Genomic DNA, 26,603 nt, shown 5'->3' with positions numbered 1-26,603 from the left:
AAAATACAATTTTTCTTTTTTTTCCTGATGGCACACCTTCTTCTACCTTCTTGATTTTAATATACTATGGGTTAAACTTCCTGATTAATACTTATGTTATATAGACTTGCACAGAGCTCTAAATAATCCAATGTAAAGGATTGGATTTAAATGCCTGGCCCTCCGTAGTTAAGTGTCAATGTAATAAAGTATTTGTTGGACATCTCAAAGTTTCCAAAAAAAAATTTTTGAATTTTTTAATAAGAGAGAAGAAAAAGAGCTTTTTAAGTCTAGGTGACAGTAAAATGTTTTATGTGTAATAATTACTTAGTTCATTCTTAATAAAATCCAGTTTAGTTCTGCTTTCTAAGCAAAATTGCCATAATCTACAACTATTCTGTTGATTTCATCCCTTTTAAGAAATTACGGCACCTCTAGAAGGTGTTGCAGAGCACAAGCATATGTCAAAATCTCTTCCACATAGTTATTACGTGGACATCTTTATGTTACTGTCAGAATGAAGCCTAAAAGCAATAGATTTTAAAACTCACAAGAACAATTTGTCCGGCTGTAAGGAATCTAATGAATCTAACTACTGTCTAACTATTTGGAAATAACATGGAAATGTCTCTTTTTAGTTTTCTTTACATGGCAAGGAGTCTTTCAACAAAACTAACCTGTCTATTCCTGTAAACTGAGCAGCGTTCGTATTCAAAATTTGAAATAGATTTTGAGAACAGTGCTTTGGATTATGATTTTGGAATTCACAGCAATAAATCTGTTTCTCTTTTGTACCTGTTGTGAATTCAACGTGTTATCACGGAGAACTGAGGTCTGAATTGCCTTAATAATAAGCAGAAACCTCCTGAATCCCCGTTCAGTATGTTAGCTACTTAGACCTGAAATCTGCTTTCAGGTCTGCATGTTTCATCCATTGCACCCGTTTCTTAGCATGATCCAGGCCTAGCGTGTCTTTGAGATGCTGGCATGACTTTATGCTGAGTTGCTGAGCTGTTCTCCCGCTGGATCCTTTTTAACCTTAATAAAGGTCTTTTTGCCTATTGCAAAGCATGTTGTAATAATAATATACATATCCATCTTTGCCAAAACCACTTTCCTGTGTAGCTGTAGAGCTCCTGTATCTCTATGGCAGCCTGTACAACTCCAAATAACTGAATTGGCTGATACAGCTTCCTCTCCAGGGAAGTTTTAATGAACTGGCCTATACTAAATGCAAGTCTCTATGGAAGTAGATCAGTATTATTACATACTTACTGTATTCTAGATATAAATGCATAAAGGTTAATGGATTAATAAAATTGTCTCCTTTCAGTTATCGCTGCGTATCCCATGAACCGAATATATAAGCTGAATTAGAGAGAGGGCCAAAGGGAAAATAAATAATTGTACAAAGAAAAGACAATCCTTTTGTCTTAGCTAAATGCCTAGCAGTTTTGATGCTAGGCACTGCATGGTAGCTAACTGTAAACTACATTTAATGTCTGAGGAAAGAAAATGCATTTAAATATTATGGTGCTTAAAATCAATCTAGATTATTATGAGAAATAAAACAGCTATATTTTCAGCAGTAAATTTTTTAGGATTTCAGTAAAAAAATAAATGGGAATACAGAAATAATAAATGAGCGTGTAGTAGTTTAATCACTTTGTAAGTTGCTAGAATGATCTTTGAATAAGGATCATTTCACTAATTCAGCTGCATCAGCTTTTGTAGGGAAATTAAATTGATGCTGATGAAGCAGCTTTAACAATCCTTCCCCCCACCCCGAATATGAAATCTTCCAAATGTCTTTACATTACTTGCGTAACCTTTTGAACAACTGGCAATTCTTCTGTCATCTTTCAACACCAAACACTCATGGACAGTCTGAAACCGTTTCATCAACGCAGAGGACAGCAGTGTTGTTGGTGCCAGTCCCGAGGAGCACGAGAGACAGGGCATGGGGGACTGTCAAAGGAAAGGGCTTGTGCATCGTTTTAGATGAGTGAAAGGAGTTTGTGTAGTGAAAAGCCATCTCAGAAAATCCGGGCTTTCTGAACTACTTTGCCTTTTACAAGGCTGTTTCTGAAGCTTTGGGGGAGCAAAAACCTGTATGCTGTAATTTTGCAAAGCTACATGAGCAATATTACACCACCTGGGAAATAAAAAAGAACCACAAAACAGCAACTGTGCCTGCAGCAAGTGGTCACCCTGATCAAAGGCAATGGTGCACAAAGCAAAGAGAGAAATGGGAAAAATCATATACCTTCTGGTTTGGAAACAGCCCTGATTGCAATGAGTCCCATATGCCTTTCTTATTCCTGAAGACCTGGAAGGATGACTTTATAGTAATTAGTACTGAAAAGAAGGGTTTCGCTCCCACCAAAGATTCAGGAAGATGGCCGGTTCCTCTGCTGACAGCAGTCGATGGGCGCAGCGATGTTACGGGGGTGAGGGGAGAGCGGTGTCGAGGAGGTGTCTGAGCGGGCCGTGGGCGTCTTCCTGCAGCGACTTCTCTGGAAGGGGAGTCCTCCGAGGTGACCCCAGCCGCAGGAGGTTCGCGGTCGGGAGCCTTCCCTGAGTTGTGCTACAGCTCCATCGTGGTGAACTCAGGCTGTTTTTGTCAGGAAAAAGTTTTGTCTGAAAAATCCCGGAAAGCCAGAACAAAGCAGAAAAACCAAAGGTGGGTTTTTAAACCCTAATATCTAGGGGAATACTGACATGATTGCAAGTGTCAGCATCAGGCATTTTAGTTGTTTTGCAGTGTTCCATTTCCAGCTTTATGTATATATATTATGGCCTCTTCCAACCTTGAAATACATATATCCATCTATCCATCCATCTATCTATCTATCTTTTTTTTCAGGTATTAAACATCTGTCAGAATTCCTTCCATCTTCTGATTTCTTTCCTTCTTACTCTTCCCAGTCTATTCATGTTTAAACCGACTGACTGATCTGACCACACTCTCTTCTTGTTTAAGCCTGTCATTCTTATTGTGAATATGGCACTCTTTTTGCATATAGCTGAGTTTTTATAACGCAGCCATCACACTGCCTTGTTTTGATAAATGCTCTGGCGTTCCTAAGCGTCCACCCTCTTGCCTCGGCTGACACGTTTGTGGAGCTGAATGCAAATGCATGCGTATTCTCAGCATCGATGTTAAAGCATATATATATGCTTTATATATGCTTTATATATATATATAAATCTGGTTCTTTGCTGGCAGATGGTGGCAAGCAGTAGCGTTGATGGGCCTGGCGCTCCCTCCCCGTTGTTGTGACTGGTAGCGTGATGAATGTTTAGACAGAATGGTGTAGCATAAATATTTTTCTGTTAAGCTGTTACCAGCACTGGCACTTTATTATTTTGGACAGGAAAGGGTGGAGGAAAGCAGAGGGAGTTATCTCATTTGCTGTTTTTTATTTATAGTCCTTTTGTTTCTTTATTAGTCACCATTCCTATCTTTCTGATTTTGAGCTTGGAATCTGTTTCTCTGCGGATTTGATAAGCAATTTTCCTCATACGACAACCAAGTATTTCACAGGGATGAAAATTCAGCAGTTGCTTTTGAAAACTGATCCTCAAAATACAAGGACACAAAGATACATTTTCAGCAGGGAAGGAGATAATTATTTTGATTGTCACCCACGCAAAAGGACAAACATTTGAAAAAGTGTACAATTCTCTGATGTTTTTTAGGCAATGAATCCAACCCCAAACGTCTCCATCATGTCCTTTGCTCGTTGTTTGATTTTCTATGGTAGATGAATAATAGGGTCTCAGGGGGCTGGCGCGCAGATCTTGTGCCAAAAAATTTTCTCCGTGTGTGTATGAGTAAGACTTCCTTGTCTTATTTTTGCTATATTGCGCTTGCAGGACTTGAAAACTGGTTTAAAAATTATTGATTATTTATTATAGTGAAGCCCTGCTTTTGCAATGCATAAAAATATTTCTTCATGTATTTCATTATTATGTGGAATATGAATTGCCCAAGCATCCTTAAAAAGTAAAATTTTGGATTATAGAGCTTTCTGAGATGACATAGTTCACTGCTGTTACTAACGTTTGTAATAAATACGACAAAGTCACAGCAGTGGTTCTCTGAGAACTGTGTTGTCAGGGCATCAGCAACAAGAACTTTAGGGACACTCTGGAGGGTTTCAGGACACCTTGCAGCTCCTTTGGGCAGTGCGCTAATCTGAGGCCAGAACGTGCTGAGGGATAATCCTCTGCTGGACCTCAGAATGAAATGCTGTTTTTTTGTCCCATCTCTCCAAAGTAGTAATGTAGAGATATTTCAGGATAACTTTAAAGCTACTTTTTCCTCATCCTTTTTTCACTCTTCATGCACAGGAGAGGTCTGGATTGCAAGAATTCTCTTAAAACAAAATGCAAATGATTTGTCTTTTTAAAAAAAAAAAAAACTTTTTTTTTATTATGGGGATGGTATATCTGCTCATTAACCTGTTTCTTTCACTATAACTCCAGTATTATTTGAATAAGAATTATTACATCCATTAATCATAATTATTAGCTGTGATGTGACAATATGGGGCATGGATAACCCATAGTTTGGGACTTTTTTACTCTATCCTTTTCATAAAAACTTTTCATGGAAGTTTGGCAAAGGAGTTAACAGAGTGAATGCCGAGTGGTCGTTCTACTCAATACTCAGAGTGCAGTGGAGGGCCCATTCTCTACTGCTTTTCACAGTATTTACTAAGAGCAGAGGAATCAAGATGTCTTAAGTTTTCTTCTAAGTACAAATGTGATTTCCTGTCAAGAGATTTTTTTGGCTGTTCTTTAGTATTTTAGCCTCTCCTCTCCCTCTTTAAACTCAGCTCAACCTTCTGTTTCACCATTGCTTTGGGGTTTTGTGGAAAAAGTGCTTCAAATTTTCATATTATTATGAGACAAAACCTATGTAGAACTTCCTCCCTGATAACCTAGCCTCTGATTTATACGGAGCAGATGTTCTCCCTATGGTCTATTAATATTTTAAATGTTCATAATCCTTATGAAAAAATATAAAAGATATGCCCACATTGCACGATTACAGTTTCGAGCATTTCAGTTTTCAAGCCTAGTAGTACACTAATAGTAATTTATTAAAATATTCACACTATATATATCATAAAAATATTTCAGTTAGGCTGAAAAGGGTGTTCTATCATGAATTAGAGGTGATTTTTTAAAGATTTTTTTAACATTTTGCACACACTTATTTTAAAACAAGAAGACTTAAGGTTATAACTGGTGTTTCTTAATAGTTACTACTAAAAATCAGCTTCAGTACCATGTAGGTGATTTTTAATTTTGAGAAAAACAATGTTATATTTGTGACTATACTTTGTGGAACAATGCAGTGCCACAACTCTCAGATGTTACTGATTGACCTAAAAAATCTGGAATTCTGAAAAAAAAGAGGTTTGGATCTGTCTTTTCTCTATGAGTAGAATCAACAGGATAAAAACCAGACGTTCATGGTGATAGAAAACAGTAGTATTCCCACAGACAAATACCTTTTCAGTACTGGTTGCCTGACACCAGACAGTTCCACAGCTGCACTGTGCACTTGAGGTGGGCAGTGACCAGTTACGGGTTTGCAGCCCCTTCTGTTCTCTTGGCAATGTTTTTTATTCTGCAGTGATTCTTGTCAGTAATGACACAGCAGGAATTATCATCTGTGATATAGTCTTTGGTTTTACAGCGATAGTTCCGGACGTATAAAAGCTTTTTACCATGCGAAGGAATAGGAAAGTATTGCAGGGAGGAGGAATTGTTTCATACATTTTTTCTTAGTGAACGTTCTCATTCTCTGTGAGGCTCAGGCTGCAGATCAGATAGATGTTCAAAATATATTGCGATAACTAAATTGGGTGACTATGAAGGAAAACATAATAATGATTTCACAGAGCTCAGGCTGTCAACTGGTTCATGGCTTTTAGCAGTAATGTTACATAAAAGAATATTAATGTGATTTTTTTTAGATATATTTTTCCTATAAACAATAGCTTAATGGCTACAGATGGCATGCAGTACTGTATGAAAGGCCTATTAGAGCTGTATGAAATACATGGCCTAGGAGCTAATCAGCCTATAAAAATATTATGCATTCTATGAAAAAAAATGACAGGATGCTTAATGTAAGTTTCTGCCCTCAAAGGGCAAAAAAACCCAGAAGGGGGTATTCTTTACCAAAGCTGAATTTTTGTGAGCTAGTTTTGATTTTGTGACAACTCAGAATTGCTCTATCTATGAAACATATTGAAGGTAGCTGAGAGACAATAAAATGGCAGATTAATGTTCAGAGAGAAAATGTCATCCATATAAAACAAAGTGTGAAAATGGGAACTATCATGTCTGAAGCTCTAGTAAATCAAATTCATGAAAGGTCATATTGTAGAAATTCTGAACACAGATCTATATCTCATCAGATTCTCAGCATAAAATTAAGAATGAATATGAAATAAAAAGTAACACTTTCCTGATATAACTTATTTATGTATAATTCGCTCAAAAACACACAACATGAGGGACTTACAGCAGTAAAATTTTGGACCACTTGGGCAGGGCTCCAAACCGTCCTTTCAAAAGGCAAAGGGTCTAGAAAAACAGTGGTATTCAAGACTAGTTAGCTAGCTAGTTCATGGAAGACTATAAACGTATAAATTCTTGTCTTTCTCACTAAGATTAAGAGCATGTGGTGACAGACTGTATTTCCTGGAAGTACAATCATAAAATATTAAATGTTTGGGCCCAATAAAGGGAAGGTTACTATACTTTGCATTAAGATGGAGAAGTACCATAAATGAGTTAACTTCAAGTTAACTTGTGAGGCAGTCTAGTGTATGTGCTCTATTGATTGAAGGATATAGGAAACAGATTGCACCATAACATCTAAATTAAAAAAAGACCATCGACGGGACTTATTAATGGTTTTCAGAAGAAGACCACTTGAGTTAATTTTTGGACTGTCCTTTTAGTGTCCAAAGAGAGCTGATAGCTTACAATGCATGTATCCTCTTAAAAAGTTTTAAAGATTTCCTAAAAACCCAGAGCCTTCAGAATTTTAATCAGCTGCTGAAGATACTTTAAAAAAATGAGATTGTACTTTTTATTATTTAAATTATTTCTTTGTGAAGAAAAGGTTATTTAATTGTTATTACGTTATTCACTATCTTCAACTTTTAATCTCCAGGACAGGAAAATTAAATGGGAGGAGGGGGAGTAAAATTATAGTGAAAAATAAAAGCATTAACCAAAAGGTGAAATAATATAATTAATTCTTCACTTTCTCAATTAGGATAAATCCAGTAATGTAAAATACTGAAGTCATAATTTTAGTTAATGGCATAGCTGTAGAATGACTTCGTTTCCACATTTTTTCATTGTGAATTGACAACCATTTAAGAAATAAATGGCACATAAGATATGAACAGCTGGAGCTGTCACCACCTCTTTGTAGCTAGCACCCCTATGTTAGCTGTCAGCTGGTCAAAATCTTATTCCTGTCTCTTGATCTCATATGCTTATGAAATACCGTGTGGTATTCACTGGTGCTCGAGCGTCACTTCAGTTGCATTACTCACAACCTTGAAAACTTGGTGTCTTTGAGATGGTGTTGAAAAGAGATGGCTTTGCAGCAGGTTTTCGTGTGTTAAGGACTGTGAGAAGAGTGTGCAGGGCTGAAGGTAATATCTCCTGGGCTGACATAGGTGACAGCTATATCCTTCAGGTCATGTCTGTCAGTTCCCATCTCCACTCCCTTGGGATTTTTGAGAAGTGTGATTACCAGTATGGTATACATTACTATTAGTTTAAATTAGTAAATTATGTCCCAATTACTCTCCACCAAATTATCTCAGGAGAGGTCTTTGACTTTGTTGGCCACCACAGAGAAATTGTAATTACAGTTCCTGTAAAATGTACTTTAATAGAGCTCCTTAACCCCATTGATTGCCAGCACCTGTAATACTACTTTTTCCTCTTCATTGGTCATTCAAAAGTATTGACACAAAACAAAATCATGGTAGTTCAGTACTCATTTGCGTACTGTGTCTTATACGTGAGTTGGTATACATGAGTTGGTACCGTGAAATGTTGAGAAAACACATGATGTTGAAACGTGAAAATAATGTTCTGCTCCGTAGTTAGAAGCAAGCACTCCCGTTTGTGGTGTGGCACTGTGGACCCCTCTAAGCTTGGAACGAAAATGCAGTAGATCCCATGATGGCAAGACCATATGCCAATATTTCAGTAGAGACTTTTGCTGCAATAGGTATGTGCTCTTGAGCTAATGGTTTCCTTATGCTGTGGGAGCTGATCCATGAAGAGAGCCAGCGTGCTCACTTTTCAGCCTTTGCTTAGGAGAGGATACGTAGCTTTTTGTGCCTGTATGCCATAGATCCAAAGGTGAATTCTTCCTGACTAAAGTATTACCCATGTGTAACACTTCAGAAGCTGCCAAGTATCCATTAGGGCCTTTTCTGAAATCTGGGAAATTTTGGGATTATTTCTAGAAAGATTTATATATATATATTCATACATATCAGATGTTCTTAGTCACAGGTGCTCGTTTTCACTAGGCACAGCGAATAGAGAATCAGGGTTGCCAGAAAGATTGAAGATGGAGAATCTGCCTGAAAAATGCTTGAGATGTGTTATTTTCTGCAGATTTCATTGTGGCTGTGAAGCAAAAGCAAATATTTTAATATTGAAGCTACTCAGCCCACTGATGGTCAGCCGCATTCATCCAGTCAGCCTCAAGATAAATACATCACTGCTATTGCAGCCTCAAAACAGGTGCTTATTTAACAGAATGTCCTAGGTTCCCATGTTAAACCAGGTGATATTATTGAGGAAGTGACTGTGAGCTTGTGACACCATCCTATGGACACTTGGCTCACGCATGTGATGTGCTCCTGCAGACCTACGTTTTAGTTTAGAGGTTTTATCTAACTTTTTTTTTCTTTTTCCATTTTTAATTAGTTTAGTTCATGCCTCTGTGGTCTGTGGGAGTTTGCATATTGTAGGGCTATGTAAGTTCAATTTGAAATGTGTTACGAATAAAACAAATATTTTTCCATTAATCAAACTATTTATTTAGCAAATAAGTATCTCAAGAAGAAAAAAAAGACTGTTACAGGGAGGGTAACTTACAGAATAATTTCAAATTTTTAAGTAAAACACAATGAAAATGTAGTACAGTAGGAATTCAGTAATGCCAACCTAAATAAACTAAAATACAGCATTTTGAAGCAACACTATCCAGTGACAATGATGATAGCTGCATTATAATTCATTGCTAGGCACTCTTGCTTCTCCCAATCCTGAAACTATTTATTGCTCAAAAACCTCAAGGGTTTCTAAATCAAGCATGGCTCATAGCATATGAGGCCACTGTGGAGCATCTGAGGGGATGGAAGGGAAAATTTGTGCTTAGTGGGTTTTTTGAGGACCTATTTAAGCTCAGGGTGATATGTTTCATAACCAGTGTTTCTGTTCCTATTAATCTGTTTGTGCTGTTTGTCCACCTTCTGCGATGCTGGTATTTCTGTTGAGCTAAAAGGTGAAGGGGCAATGCAAATCGTAACAGAGATTTTGGGAAGGCATTTTTACACAATATTGGTTAGAAAAGCAGAAAAGTGATTTGTGTTAATACCAAAACAAGCTTGTTACTCATGACATAGCACCCTGTCAAAGTTTGTGGTGGTGGAGCAAGGTACAGCTTATCTGTACTATAGTTCAGTATACTAAGCTACTATATGTGTGTGTATAAATATACATATATGTGTGTGTGTATATACACATAAATGTATACCAGACTACCGTAACCTAATCATCAGTGTATAGGCTAACAAGCTGGATGGTAATTGGTTACTGTGAAAACATAAAGCTGAATCTAGATAGATTTTAGCATACAGTTGTGGGGAGAGGAAGGAGAGTGGTTGTGTGCTGAGGTTCTGCAGACCATGTCCCAGGAACAGCATTTTAGGCATTTCGGATCTAGGAGAGAAGCCGATCAGATTCAAACGTGTCAGGAACTTATGTAGACAACTGAAACTCACTGTGGCATACATTTTATCAACATATAAAAACAGCATTCACATTGAGTGTACTATGTATATACCTCTTAGGTTTATCTGTGGCCACTTCATTAAGGATCTTGTACAGATTTAGTTTGCTCATAACTCTGACAAGGTTAGCTACTTATTAAAGACCTCAGAATTATCTTTTGTACATGTGTGTTCAATATAATTATCCCATCCAAATTGCACCGGAAGGCATAATTTATGAGCCTGAATCACTGAAAACTACAAAATTCACTTTTTGTACCACCTGAAGCTGTCTGGAATTGCACAAAAGCTATTTTAAATGAAATTGTTATATTTTTAACTTATAGGGAACTAGAGCTGAGATTTCCCTAGACACCCATAGACTACATAGATTTTCATTACTTTTTTTTTTTTTTTTAACCTGCCTTTGGGCCTTTTGTACCACTCCACTTTCAGTTTGTTGATGCTCAGCTTCTTTTAAAAGGGTATATCCGAATAAATACAAGTTAATAAAGGACAAAGGGTGTAATGGGACTTCTGGGTCATAGAGCTCAGTTCCCCACCATTGAAGGCAACCAGATCATGGAAACTCATTCATGGATTGAGCTCATTTTCAAGTTTTTGGTTGTTGCTTTTGCCATTGATACTTACATTATATGAAGCTGTTAAAATACTTAAAATCCTTACTGCTTGGAACTGTTTACCATTTTTCATTTGCAGACAAGCCAGTTTGTATGTGAGCTAATTATTTCAATTATTTAAAGCAGCTGAGCTAAAGAAGTGAGCATAATCATTTGCCAGCCTTTATTTAGGGGAGATGCATTTTCTTTAAAAGTTCATCTAAGATAGCATACATGATTTATACAATCATTTGCTGTGATTAACAAAAACCTCTATTGATGATTAGTGGCTGTAATCATGAGTTCTCACCAGTGTCTTGTTAAAGAGATTTAGTGCTTTTCTATTTCAATGGGATAATTCTTAGGATTGTTTGTGAAACGCAGTACATTTCCCTGGATGTAGTAGGGCAGTTACCACTGGAAAAGACTAATAACTTGTTACAGTGAAAACAGCTGAAGCTAATCTTGCTTTATAATACCAAAAGTAAAAAAGTAAAAGTAAAAATTGAAGATGGAGTCATTCTGCATAAAGCTGGGCTGGTTTAAGAGTCAAGTAGGGCCTCCAGTTGGCCCCTGCAATCCCACTTACAGATTTCTGCACGTATGGAAAAAGATGAATGCATGCTGTCCTGCTATTACTTTATGATTACAGTCAAATCCCAGCACTGCAGTGAGTTTTGGTTCTATCCGTGCTGCATTTTAGAGCGTTCCCCTCCCTCTTCTCCCCATCGCCCCCCACAAGACATGTACTGAAGTGTATGCAGCTAAGTTGTTTTAAAAAATATAGGGTTTACTCAGATACCTCACTGAACTGAGTTAAATTACATTAGTGTAAGTAGGAACACTTCTTTCTAATTTGTATCTTCTAGATAACAGTTTTGTATGTCCTAAGTGAATTTTACGCCAAATGATAATTCATTCAAGGTTAAACCACATTGGGCTCAACATGAAGAGATTTCAGCTTATCCTTTCTGTCTTTAGAAGACACCAAAACTGCTTCTTAAATAACAATAGAATAGGAATATATTATAAAACCAGATGGGTATTATGTCTGGTTAAAAGGTTTAGCAGAGAGTTTTTCTTAACCAGTGTGTAGTCCTAATAAATGCAATGAAGAAAAGAGGATTGTTTCTGAGAGGGGGAAAAAAAAAAAAACTTTCAGGACTTTCAGGATTGTAAGCCTTTAGGGATTTAGTCGCTCATCCTCAAAACTTCATTACTCTGAAGACATGAACTTTGTAAAGAGTTTGCTATATAAAAGAGTTACCATTCTGACAACCTTGAAACAAAGAACTTTGAAAAACTTTCAAGAATTTCTGATGAAAGCATGTTAAAACATTTGATGTAGATAAATAACACACATGCATATTCATGTTTAAAGTTTATGTAGAAATTTGATAAGACAGCAACAAAAACAAATAATTGGTTCAAGATTACTTGAGCAAAAGAAAAACTTAAGGACAAAACAAATACAGTAACAGGTAAAAAAGATAAAATTACTGGGGAACAACTACAGGATCAATGGTATAAATACAGTTGCAATCTATTCATTTCTTAATTCCCCAAAAGCTGGTTTCTTGAGAAATTTGATCATTCTTAATTTTATCTTCAGCTTTTACCTGCATTTTATTACTATGATTTTCAATGAATTGTCTTTGAACAAAAGCAATTTGCCTTCTACCAAAGTGCAAGACATTAGAATTTGTTGTCATTATCCTCTTGACTGTCTTGTTATCTTATTCTCTCAGAAGACACCTATTTTATATTTTTCTTAATTGTGGTCATGATGTACCATGATTTGTGTAAGCTCTCACAGTGAGAATGTTTTCCAGAAGAAAACAACATGTTTTTATGTGTTTGTAATAAAATTGGGACTGCAAATATTTATATCTGCATATCCTGAAATACAAAGCACAAGCATTTCATCATCCCCAATGAAAAGAAGTTGAATTCTGATTGGGTATTCTCTAAAGTAATAATTTCTACTAAATTCAGTTCATGTTTTTATACCCTGTATTATTAGATTGTTTTATGATGTAACCTTGAAAAGTGCTTCTAAAAGATCTCTCTCCACCCCAAAATTCAGTAGAGGAGTAGAGGATGGAAGTTGAAAGGATCAATACTGCCATATAAATACTTCAGGTAGAAAGTTCTGCCATGTATTCCACTCATTTTAATAAGTCTTACCTGTCCTTGCTCCATGCCCAATGAATCACTTCTGTAAATAAAAGCAATTTATAATGAAAAACACCAATTTAAAGTAGTCATTATGGCTTTGAGCTGATGTTTTTAAAGAATGTGATCCTTCATAGTTTTTTACAAAAGCAATTTTAAATGTGGGATGCAACAGTAGTTAGACCTAGCATGTGAATTAAGACAAATACAAAACTTAATCTGTTTTGAATACTAGTTCTGTACTTGTAAATACTGCTGGAAGCTGTTGAAATACAAATTAAATGCAGTGGCATGTGTACTCATCTTGTACATTGCTATAACAGGGATTTGTATGTGCATGGAACTGAATAAATTACTTTCTCTACAATAATACATTTTGGCATACAGCAAAAAACATTTCTGATATGATATGAAAATCTATGCTTTCTGTCATTATGTGGTATGTTATGAATGTCTCCCTGATCTTGGTCCTTAGAAATAATTTTCTTTGTTTGATATTTGCAACTGAATCAAACCAACCATTCCTTATAATTTAGCATTTTATTCATTGCTTAGAAGCCTAAAGACCTAACATTGAGCTAGCATGGAAATCAAAACAGCTCTTCAAGTATATGTGATATTGAGACTTGGAGGGGAAGGGGAAGGACAATAAGAATGCCAGTTTCAAAACTGAATTGCTTCACATAAAGCCATTGACGTTTTTCAAACTTAGCTTTCTTTGTTTAAAAATTATACCCCAATTATACTCCATAATAATACATTATATTAGCATAGTTACAATACTATACAGTGCTATGGCTGTTTGGACACAATCCAGTTCTACTGAAGACATATATTAACTGGTATTTCAGTCACATAAATTTTATCAGACAAGCCAGTGCTTAATGCCACACTCATTTTAATTTCATCACAATCAAAACTGCTCAGCTGTGACATGAGGTGTGATACACATGCACACAGATGTGCTCGTGTTCCTTGTTCATAGCAGCTGAAAACCACACAACTCTGTACTTCTAATTTTCCCTTATGTAAGCTTACAGATATGTTAGAACATGTAGAAACATATTTTACAAAACTTAATTTGATGCCTTTCTTTTTTTCTAGGTTAATATGCCCATAAGATATATATTATCTAGGTTATATAAAAAGTCCTGAAACTTGATTCAGTGGAAGACCAATAAAATCAAATGTTGCAGGGTTACTATTATTATGCAAAACCTGAACCGCCAAGATTTTTGTAAAAATGACTTGCTGTTATGTTTATTATACATCAATGCCTGCAAAACATATGAAATCCCATGTGAGAGCTTTGAAGCATTTATTTTCTCTGTTTAAATATATATTTTTTTCAACTCCTCTTCTCTCTCTCTCATGTTTACAAGGATATAGGAATGTTCATTGGGAAAAAGACATAATCTTTGAATCTCATTATTTGTATAACTTGAAGGGAATAGCTACATAATGTTTCCTTTCTAAAACCTGAGCCTGCTTGTCTGGAAGGCTCAATACTCACTCTAGCTTTCTGGCCTATTACTGATGTCTTTAGTTCTAACAGAAGTGATCGGCTCAGTTTTCTCACCAACAAATTTAAAACTGCCACCACAAACTCACTTAGATACTCATCATTATTTATTTGGTCTGTTCCATGCCTCAGTGCTCACCATGTGTCCATCGACTTAGAAACTCTAATGGTATTTTCAGTGCAATTTCCAAAATTACATTCCAATTGCAGCAGCCTTTCCTGAACAGCAGAAGTGCATCTGTAACGTACATTTGATACTCACAGAATCAAGTAAGTTTCAATGTTTTGAGAATTTAGAGAAGTCAACAATTAAACAATTTCAGCCTTAGCAGATATTCTGTACCAACATGACCATAAGCATTGACTGATAAGAATTTGCATATGCTGCCTATGCTGCTTCACCATTAGGGTATTCATCTGCAGAAGTTCTACAGAAGGCAGGCTGCTCCGAAGTGGGAATGTAAGTGTGTGCAAAAATGGTAGGTGGTGTCTGCATGCAAAGTTTTATATCCAGGGAGAGAACAGAAGCCATTTGAAGATTGCTTGCTAGCTGCACAAACCCTTCCTGTTCAGTGTTGCTTGGTAGTTTGTTGGAGGGAAGTCCAATCACTCATTTTAAGGAGATGACAATTTTTACTGTTTCATAAGAAAATAATCTTTATTGTATCCCCGTAATTTTTTTGTTGAACAAAATATGTGCATATTTAGATAATATAAATTATTCTGCCTACACCACCTTCTTTGTTTTAGTGTGTAAGTTTTGAATGACAGGAAATTCTTTACCCTTCACCTTTTTAGACTAAAATTATGGATGGATCATTAAGAAGCACTGGGATCTGTGAATGCTTTGCCAAGTTATTCTTCAAGATGATTGCTCTCCCAATAATGTCCCTTGGTCTATATTTCAGTTCAACACCATGAGTTCTACAAACTCAGCCCCATAACTGATAGAGGCCACCTTTGAAAACAAGACTAAGCTCACCAATTTAATGTACTGGAGTGAAACTAGAGAAACCCTGTTGGAGAGTGGCTTGGTAACAGATATTTTCTCCTGGAAAAAAAGTTGCAAAACCCATATTGATAGGTTTTACAGATCTATGGAATGACACCAGAGGGTAATTCTAAAGGTCTCTCCATCACAAAGAGCCTGTTTAAGTAAATATGTGTATATCTTTTTCATACAATGCTACTGTCATTTACTTCAAAGTGCTGTTAAACTTAAATTGTTCTTTCATATCTCATTGCAAAACTCTGCTCTGTTGTTAACCTTTCTCATAATGACAAAGTACAAGATGTTTTTGATGAAGATGCTTGTATCAATTGGATTGTTTTCAACTGACATCATGTTTCTTGTATAAAGGGGAACTCAGAAAAGAAAGAGCCAAACAATTTTGAAAGTATAATTAAGTAATTATTAACTGCATTGCTATAGAGTTTTCTTTGTTTTGTTTTTGCCTTTTTTGGCATTTCCTCAGGTTTGTATCTGAACAGTAAATTTTTTGAACTGGAATTTACCCTTAAAAAAAATAAAATCTGTCAAGAGCTATTGCATGTAGTATTGCCATTCCTTATTTTTAGAAAACTAAAATATTTTCCATAGGTATTTAGGAAGGGGAAAAGATGTGAATTAATTCAGTCTGCCAAGACTTAATTTTATTATTTACTACCTTTTTCAGGGAGTCAGTGAGCAATTATTTTTTCTTTGTAACATTTAGTTTGGGTGTCTCAATTCTTTTTTTCTTGTGTAAGAGAACTTTGTCCTGCCTGCTCTTGATGGCACCTTGGTTTGTCAGCGCGGCTGATGTTAGAATGTTGTTTCACTTCTGTAATTCTTGCAGTGGAAATAGCTCTGTCCAGATGTTTAGAGCAGATGGGCAGTCTCTTACTTTGTCTTCTTTGTATATCTGCTTGTTTCAGGAGCATTCACTTCCTTTTGCCGCGGTTTCACACCTCGGGGAAACCTACTTATTCTCCTTCAGGCGTGCCAAGTCTCAGATTTAGCTGTGTGACACCTGAATTCTTTGTCACTCCGTGAAACCCGTAGCCATGACCAGTATCACGCTCTCTTCCTTGAAATGGTTTGGGCACTTACGCTCTGTCTCTTTTGCAGCTGCTTTGCTGCTCCCACATGTGGGATGAATTGCTGGGCCATGGAGCGGCTGGTGAGATGGGCATGCTGCAGCAACAGCCCTTCAAGGGCCGTCTGGGCACAGAAGGCTGATACAAGTAATAAGAGACGTATAAAGCCATGGAAAAGGAAAACGAATTTGGGGATTCCCTTTTAATGCTCCTAAAGGACATTTATCTCATAAAGAAATCCTGATTGTGACATTTTTTCATAATGGAGAAAGCAATATTTTGCCTTTAAAGCTTTATCTTGCTGCAAATTCTGTGTAACAAAAATAGACTGCAATCTATTCTATTTGTTAAAAAGAATGTTTTTAGGTCAACTTCAAATGCAGAATAGGCAGTTTTAATGCAAGCGTATGTCCTGTCTAGGGTGCCTTTTTCTTTTTTTACATGTCTTCTGCATCTTCTATCATTTTAATGTGTAAAAGTAATATGTTTTGGTGCCACATCTGAACAATTTGTGATATAACAAATTATATGCAGCCTCCCACTGTGATCAGCTCCTTTCTTGCAGGTGTATCTCATCTCTTGACATGTTAATAAATATATACCGGTATCTTGTGGATGCACTTGTGATTCAGGCACTCTCCATATTCTCTTCTTTCTTGGAACAAACATCACAAAACACTGATCAGCTCTCATTTAAGACCAGATACCTTTTATAAACAACTGAAAATATTTTTTTTTTGTGAAATAATAGTAGGATCTGTAATAACAAAAGACTAAAATCAAAACTGTATTTGAAAAATCACTTCACTTTTGTTTTATAATTTTTTTTAAAAATCATTCTATTCTAACAGTTATTTTCTTTCTCTCCTGGATCATTGATGAAGTCAGAAAATATCTCAGATTCTTGAAATACTTTGTAATAAAAAAGTTGTGCAAATAAGTAGCTAAAGTCCAGTTGGAAAATTCTGTTCCTGACAACGTTGCCAATTTTCCTCTCAACTTAAGGATTAATATATCTGGTTACATGTATTCTAGCTCTTTATTTTTGTGTTTTATAATGCTGATTATGGATATGATCTGTCAATCTATAGACTCTGAGTCACTGTGAAAGTATTCCTGTGTTTTATTCTCTCTTCTTAAAAACACATCTTAGAAATCATCCTGCCATGCTACTTTATCCAGTCTTTTAGGTTCAAATATTCAAATTATCTGCTAAAGTGTAACCATCAAAAGCATTTTATTGTTTCACTTACCTACCCTGGGAAAATTTATCTTAATACTGAGTTATGTGACCTTTAGATTCTTTCACAAATAGTAAAGCATGTAGTTACTTAATTCAGGCTTTTAGCAGAATCTAACTCATGGGTCTGTGTGTGGTCTTGAATTCTTGTCTTCATGCTGATTGAACATGATATTGTTATGGATTTTGGAATGTAAATTTTCAAAAAGAGTCTGTGCTTAATTGCATAGACAAAATATTTGTAGGAAAATGCCATCCTGTTTTGTATCCATTTTTCTGAGCATTTAATTGCAGAAATTGCTATTCAAAATTAAAAACCCCATTAAGGCAGCTTTTAAAATTACAAATGCCAAATATGTTTTTGAAAATGAGTCTGTGAATAAAGATGGATATATGCTGAACTATAATATTTTCCATCTTTCTTTTCCTCCTAAACTATTACAGTTCATTTCTCATTTCTAATGGAACCACAGCTATGTCTATTAATAAGTATTGAGAAAAATGGCCATAGAATGCACTCGTCCATCTGCTTCAAATACATGTTTTCACTTCTTCCAAATTGAGACAGATCACTTCATTTCAAATGGTACCACTTCTACTTGTTGTTCAGTGATGTAAGTGTTTGAAGAGGCAAGCTGGGCTTTCAGTTCTTGTGAGAATGAAATCAGAAAAGATTGTAAAGCTTGAAAAAGTTAACTAGAGTTTTTTTCTGTAACATACTCAGTCTTTTCTCTTACGTTCTTGGCTTTAAATCGGTAGTATAGCATAGTATGTAGTAAGTCAATGGCAGAGTAATATTTCTTGAGCAAAGTGTGTTTGAAACTAGATTGTAAACTCTGTAAGTCTTCTTACATCAACAAAAAGGCATAAGCAAAGCTGAGATGATTTAGGTACATTTCCTTGGTTTTGAATAAGCTCAATACCACTGCAACACATTTCCATGAAAGCTGCAATATTTATGAATTAAATGGAAGTGGAACTGCCAAAGCTGTCTTTTATCTTTTTGATTTTTCCAATTTTCTTGTTCATTTTGATTTTACTGTGCTGCTTGTCATCTACATTATTATATCTACAAAAATTTCAATATTGGATTGTATTCTGCTTTCTTTAACATATTTTGCAGTGTTTGTTCCCTTAGTTGTATTAAAACCAGTATGTGACCAAGGTAAGTCAGTAGGCACTACTATTAGGAGATAAATTATATACAGATCCAAATTTACTGAAGTATGGTGATAAAGGAAAGTGCTCAGAATACTGGTATGCTCCCAAATGCCAAGACGTGGTATCATGTCTATTCTACATAGACTGATGCTGCATCTGTCTGTGGTGTAAATGAAGATTATATCATTACTGCTGTTCCTGCTGTCAGTAAGGGTAACCATCATCCATATGAGTAGCTTGTGCCTTAGGTCTAGATATCTGAATTATAAGAAAGATCTACATAACTGAAAGAAACCAAATTAATGAACAGAAAAAAAAAAGTCAAGATGTGTAATAGCAGATTAAAGATAGATAATTTACTTAGATTTGTAATCTGTTTGTACTTCCAAATATTTGTTGACCATACTCAAACTCTTGGTGCCTTACTCAAGCCAAATCCTTGTCGCCTTCCTTGTCTGCTTTCAAAGACAATGTCTTTAGCCACGGTTTTCCTAAGAGCAACACCAGTGAAGTTTTGCACCAGTACGTCAATTCAAATTTGCTCTATCCAATTTCTAATAGTTAATGAATGTCTACATGCAGTAGTGGAGTCAAGTACAGCTGTGCTGCTGAGAACAGAATCTGTCCCAAAATATTAATGTTCTGCATGCAATTTGCCTCCGTATGCAAGGGAAAGCAAAAGGTGTTCCGCATCTATAAATCTAGGAATGGTGCTATGTTACTTTGTGTGATAATACGGTGTGTAGTTAAGGGACTTCACAGTTAAGGTGAGATTCATCTCTTTGCAGACAGCTTTACTGAAGGATAGCTGTGTTTGATAAATTTGTTTCTATGAAAGCTCATTTTTGTAAATGTTTTCTTGAGCCCTTTCTTATCTTATTCCCCAATTCTGGACCTTTGCAGTTTAGGTACTAATGTCATCAATGTATAGTTGATGATGGAATATTCATGGACTGCACAGGTTTAGCTTCTGATTAGAATGGATACTTTTTTCCTCTTCAGATATTGTCTGTGGACTATCTATTTATGCATCAGAACAGCAGCATCTTTTTTATCTTTTTTTATAACTTCTATTGACATTATTTGCTTCCTGGTAAAGTTTCTAAATTGTCTGTAAACATTACTTCATTCTCTTCCTTTCCTTCTGTTCCCCCACCTCCAAATTAGGTAGTAAATTTTTAATTAAAGTTGCCTTGACATTTTAAGGACACTGAATATCTTTGTCATTTACACAACAGATAACAAAGTAATCCAATTTTCTGGCCTCCCACAAATTATCCCTTCAAAGAATACAGCTCTTGCTTCCCATGTTTAAAATAAGCATTACCCTTAGCCTAGCAACCACTGTCAATTACTAATCTTTTATTATTGGCTCCAGGGAAAGATTAAAGGAAAAGCTGAAACATAGCTGACAGTTTGGTTATCGCATCTGGAGTAAATGAAAAGCATGGCCTGAATCCATCAGGGAAGATTAGGTAAATGTGAGAAAATTACTGATGTCCTTTTACACATGTAAATTCAAACTCATTCAAAAATTGAGGTATCTAACTTTTGACAGATCTCTCCTATTGCTAATTTCACTTAGGAGTAATGTAGCAGATGGCAAAGATAAAGAGAAAAATGTATTCTCATCAGTGAAACAATTGTAGTAATGTTGCTTTACTGTGGGTCTCAGGAGAGACATGAACATGCCAACAGTGCATAAACTGTTCTAACTCTTACCTGCACTTGACAAGGGGAATGGTTTGAAGGGAGGCTTGCGCTATGTCTTTAACATGTTTGATTAAATTTTAATAATTAGCAATAAGAGGAAAACTGTCCTAAGACTTGAACAGTTTTATTGTAGAATCTGGTTAAAAGCTGTAATATTCCCAGGAGTATTTTAAAAAGTTGCATAGGATATTTTTAATAGGTGTAATACAAATTTTGTTTTAGAATATGTTGAGGGCAAATTAACTTCTCTCTAGGAATGAAATTGTAATTTTTTGCAGAATATGGCAGAAATAGTATCTGACTGTGCATCTGCATATCATCTAATGTCATGGGACAATAATCTTTATCTGGACTTGGCTGCTGCAGCAGCATTAGATTACAAATGGAAATAATCTTTTGGAAAGAGTTGTTGCTCTGTAGAATATAGCGTATTTACTCTGAATGCAACAGTGGATTAAAAATTGAATTCCTACTTTGAGTCTTTAGATCTTTAATATTATCAAACTTCATACTGACCTTTTTTCTTTAGTGGTCTGAGTGGTAGGTTCATCTCCTGCAGTCATATATCTCTAAAATCCTACAGTATTCAACCCTGCTGTTGAATGAACAAGGTAGAGCTTTCAAAAAACACCTAATGGAAATTGTGGAGAGGGGACGCATACTAAGATCGACAGGAAAGAGGACCTTTGACTGCAGTGGTTTGCAGTGGCATGAAGCCCCCAGAATCTCTTTCATGAGTAGAAACCTGGATCTCTTCTATTGCACATACACAGTTTTCTTCAAGTGATCAACAGCTGCTCTACTGCATTTCCTAAATATCTATCCAGAAATCGTACAGTTAAGGAGAATTTGGAGGTGCCAGCGTAACACACTTTAGGTATCAATGAATACTATTGAACTTGGTCTGCAGATCCTGTTACAGAAGGAACGGTTAGAGATTGTTGTATCTTGTTTTTAAGAAATAGTGAACCACTGTGATGGACATATTCTAAGAGACTGAGACACCAGGCAAATCTCGGAGCTTCAGATTTATTTATGGTCAACTTCTAGGCAATCTGTCTTTTAGCAGGCTCAAACATTAATTAAATATGTTAGTCAGGCCTTAGATATCTAAAACCACCAGTGTGATGCATCAGTGTTGGCTCTGTTGCCTGCAGTCAGGTGGTTCTTAGTCTCCGAGGTTGAGGTGGCCAAGTTCGAGAGGTCTTTTGCTTGGGAAGCCACAACTGAAGTGGTGTCGTCTTTCTTCCCCAAGCTTCACTGTATGCCACTCGTGTTTGTGTACACTCTTCTGTGGATCAAGACCAGTCTGGACAAAAGGATTACACATCTTCTTTCCTGAGGTCAGAACCAGTCCACTGTGGCTAGTCCAGACAGGTGCTTATCTTCTGGGTGCCAGTCTACTTTGACTTGGCCAGCCGAGTGTCACCTGGTGGGTGTTGGTTATTCTGATTCCTTCTAGTACTTACCATTGTCTTAATTTTACTGTTTTTATGCAAGCAAGCAGATAATACAAAACATTTTGCTTTCTAACATAAATCAGATAGTCTTGTGGTATGTCTATGTGCAGTGCAGAGAGATATGCTTTATAAACAGGCCTTCATGCTGCTAAGACATTCCTATTATTCCTGATATTCTCGTAATATGATTATAGTCATATAGAGACTCTAGTAAAAAGATGATGTGCAGATGTGCATATTGAATCATGCAGAAACATACAGAATACAGCATAAAGGTAAGTTCAATGAATAAATCTTTACAGAGGCTTTCAAGCACATAGCTTCCCATTTGCTAATATTTCCAATAAAAAGTAATGAATGTAGTTATTTGCATCAGGAAGCATTAGGGCTTCATTTCCATTTCCCAGTAAAGGTTTCCTTTAGTTTATGTCATATAATATAAAACTTGTCATGATACTTAAATTCATTTAATCTTAATAATAGTCAAAATGGCAATAATATTTCATTTTATTTGTAGATCTTAATTCATGTTTTTTAAATAACTGTTGTCTTCAGATGAAGCAAAGATCGTATTATGTAATAAAAGTGTTTTGAATGAGGGTCGTAAGAACTTAATGCTATGTCAAAATGTATAAAGAAAGGATGGATCATTAACAAAGCTCTGTCTAGGTTTGGAAGTTGGAAAGCTAAAGGCAGTTACTTTGACTTTTGAGAGATTTGCATGCCAGCAGGACTCTGTGGATTAGGCAGTCTTAGGTATTTGGGTTTTCTGCAATCCTGCCAGGGCTGTGCATGTTCCGAGGAGAGGGTGTGGGGTGGGAAAAAAAGAAAACCTGCAAAGAACGCAGATAAATACAGTACTGACTGAGCTGCGAATAAGATGAAATTAGCCCTTTGTGGCATATAGATTTTTAGGAGTTCTAGAATAGAATCCTTTTATTTCAAATCTGATGTGCTTTAGATAATAATCTTAAACTATCTCCTGATTTAATATATTTAAAATGTTTAAATGACAGGATTTTAGTTATGCTCATGAAAGGACGTATTGATTCAATGGTATGTCATCTTTCAGTCTAAGCATTGTAGCTGACTAGGAATCGAAAATGAATGAAAGAAACTTTGATCTTAGCAGATTCAGAGTCAAGAAACTCCCCAAATGGATTTAGCCTCTTCATAAAAGCTTACCTTTCTGATTTTTTTCTAAGAACTTTAAGGAACTCTAAGGTGATAATAAGATCTAGAGATTGTATCTGTCAAAGATTAATGTATAGAAGAAGTACAACGTCAGCTCAGAGGTTACTTTGATAGTTACTTTGACATCGAAAGTCATTACATTCTAACCACTTTCCAACTTCTAAAGAATGCCGTATTTGTTTTCTGTGATGTTTAGGATTTTAGTAAATACCTCTTCTTTGGCTGGAGTTTTGGGGTTTTTTTGTTTGTTTGTTTTAAGAGAAAAATGTACAGTTCATGCTTCTTAGTCAATTCTTTCAGAAACATCTTTATCTCGCAGGGACACAGTAAACCTTTAACACTGCACTCTACTATTTCTTGAAGTTTTCCAGTAGGTTAGTCTGAATTTCAAAGAAAATTAAAGCAGGAAAGATGGACTCTATTATCTTGAGGTCTCAGTAGGTCCTAACAGAAGAATACGTGCTGATGTTTCAGTTTTCTCTATCCTGACCTTAACATAAAGATGACAGATACAATACTTAAAAGCAACTGTACAATAGTGAGCAGAAACTGATTAACTTTGATATTAAGAACGGCTTATTTCCGTACGGAAGGCTACCAGATGAAAATAAGGATTGAGAACAAATATTAGGAATCGGAGATGAGATGATCTATCCCCTCGTACAGTCCTTGTATTTTTACAAAGAATATATGTAAACTGTGATCATTTCAATCCAGGTTTCTCACTGTGGTATGCCAAAACCATGGAAAAACAGGAATTACTGTGCTAATATTAATGTGCTCCTTTTTTGTTACAAATGTGGTTACACACATTAAAATTCATAGTTGATCTTTTTAAAAATTTATATTTATCTAACTTTCAATTACGTTACAGTAGCATGTCATATTTAAGGTTTAGTTATAAAATTTATATTATTTAAAAAAAGGATAGTAACTTAAAGGAATCAGTACATGAAAAGTTGAAAACAAAACCAAAAAAAACTTAGTTATGGGTTAAAAAACAAGCCAAATGAGTTATTTGAGCTTTGCAAGTATTCTGTGAGCAAACAGTATGGTTTTTGGAAATTCAGTGAAGTTTATTTTAAAATTAATTCCAGGCTGCAGTGAACGTACATTAAACCTATCCTGTGCTGTCCAGTTGAGCCAAAAATATATATTAAAAAGTTTTAATGTGTATCTAACATTATGTTTCTTAAAAAGCAGGACTAGAAGCACCAAAATGCTTAGAAAAGTGTAGTTGGTTACTGAGTAGATACAGAGAAATTCCTTGAAGACAGTGAAGTGGTTTGGCTTCACTTCAGATTATGGAAGAGACCATGTGATCATGTAAATAGCAATACTTGCTGATACTTAGTCTCTTACTTTTTCCTTTGAGACATACCATTTTCTAACAGTTCCAGTATAAAACCATGAAAATACTATAATCATCCCTTCTAGTCTTCCAGATCTTGTTAGCCCATATGGGATAAACTCACAGGACGATGACGGTCAGATTTCTTCACCTAATTTCTATGTCCATCTAAAAGGTAGGTACGAATTTGTTTTCCATTTATGAGATTCTAGCTCCTTTCCTGCTAAATGTAGATCTCACATTCTCGTCTTTTAGGGAAGTCCAGCAGTTTGATCCTGTGTAAATGTGCACATTTGGAGCAGCCTCTCCTGTGGATTCTGCACAATCCCGGGTTCTTTTTAGCTCAAATTTCCCTACATTTAAGTGCTTTGACAGTTAATTTCAGAAACCTCCTGGGAAGCCTTCCAAGCCCCACACTGTCTCTGTTTTAGATATGTTGGAGGTCTGAGAGTTGACAGAATAATGATTTATTCACATCTCAGACTAGTGATTTAAGGCATTTCTTCAAGGGATGCTAACTGATCCCTGGTCGACTATTTTAATGCAAAAGCACACACTTTAAAATGAGTTGATGATTAGGCACTCAGCTTTTTTTGCCAAATTTAAATAGTCACCTACCACTCACTTCTGCTAAAGAAAGATATCACCATTTTAATTTCTTAATTCTTTCTTTAAAATGTTTCTGAATATTTTACAACATACGAGATTATGAACCGGAAAGTCAAAATGGTTCAGCAAACACTGCCCTGCCTCTGTCTTCCAAAGTGCTTCTCCTGTCTGCCTCTGTCTTAAAAGCTTGGCTTCTTTTTAGTTAGTATCTGATGACTCCATCCTGAATATTTCGGAAGATGTACTCACCTATTCTGTCTGGCTTACCCCCCTTCCCCCTGTCACCAATGCCTACTATTTCATGTTCAAAGATTGATGCTAAAATGCAATTTTATCCCCTGTCCCAATACCAGAAGCCTCAGCTGCATAGATAATCCCCAAATATATCATTATGGGAGGAACATCTAGAAGTGAGGAGAAGGATGCTTGGATCCCTCCTAGTTTCCACCAAGACTGAGTTCACTTGGTTTCCAATTTCGTTAGATTTCCCTGAACCAAAAATTAAAACCAAATGTAATGCTTTATTAATATATGCTATGCTTTTAACTGTTAATGTGGCCAAACTAGTAAAATCAAACCACTACACTAGCAGCTTCACCCATCTCATATAATAATCCTGAGGATTATTTTCTCTGAGGAGCAGACGGAAGGCTTGTATTTTTATTATTTTTTTTTGTATCCTTCCACTCAGCACTGTTTTTTCAGAGAGATTCTGCAAATTCTCTTTGAATCTCAAAGTTGTCCTCCAGGGAAGCTGGCATGAAAAGCCTGTCACCCAAACACGAGACATTTAGTAATTCTCAGTCTATGAGCCTCATACTTCCTGTCTGAAAATCTTCTTAAATACCAGTTTCCTTTGACCTTATTGGAAATGTTATATGACAGCTTTGCAAACAGAGTGCATGACTTTCATTCTCAAGAAAGGGAAAGAAAAAGTTCTGCTAAGAAATATCTATTTAACTGGTTTTGTATACAATAAATGATATTTTTTCAAAAAAGGAAAAAAATATATTCCCTGAGGTAGTCATGTTTCTGTTTTGTATCTTGTATATTTCTTTTCTGAGTCTTTATTTGTGATTTTAAAGGACTTTCAAAAGCAGTGACAGTAAAACAGAGGACTAAGCGGCTGAATGAAGGGACATTAAGAGAAATAAAGGATAACACATTTCATTACCTCATCACTGCTGGGTTTACTTTGCATTAATTTCACATTTGTTAAGGTTTGCATTCAGGAAAATAAAGATTAAGAAGTAAATAATAGTACAAGCTTTGAGGAGAGAAAAGCAAGAGCAATTATGTCAAGATAGCTGGACAAGCAAAAATAAAATTCAAGAAGGACAGGCAGGCAAAGACAACATGAAAATACAAAGACCACTTTGAATATACTAAATAATCACCATGCCTTGTAACTACTGTCCCAGTGCAGTGGCAGTGTATTC

This window comes from Dromaius novaehollandiae, chromosome 11 (genome assembly GCF_036370855.1).
Source record: "Dromaius novaehollandiae isolate bDroNov1 chromosome 11, bDroNov1.hap1, whole genome shotgun sequence".
NCBI classification, from domain to species: domain Eukaryota; kingdom Metazoa; phylum Chordata; class Aves; order Casuariiformes; family Dromaiidae; genus Dromaius; species Dromaius novaehollandiae.
The sequence above is the reverse complement of the archived record's forward strand: the minus strand, read 5'-3'. Positions refer to the sequence as shown.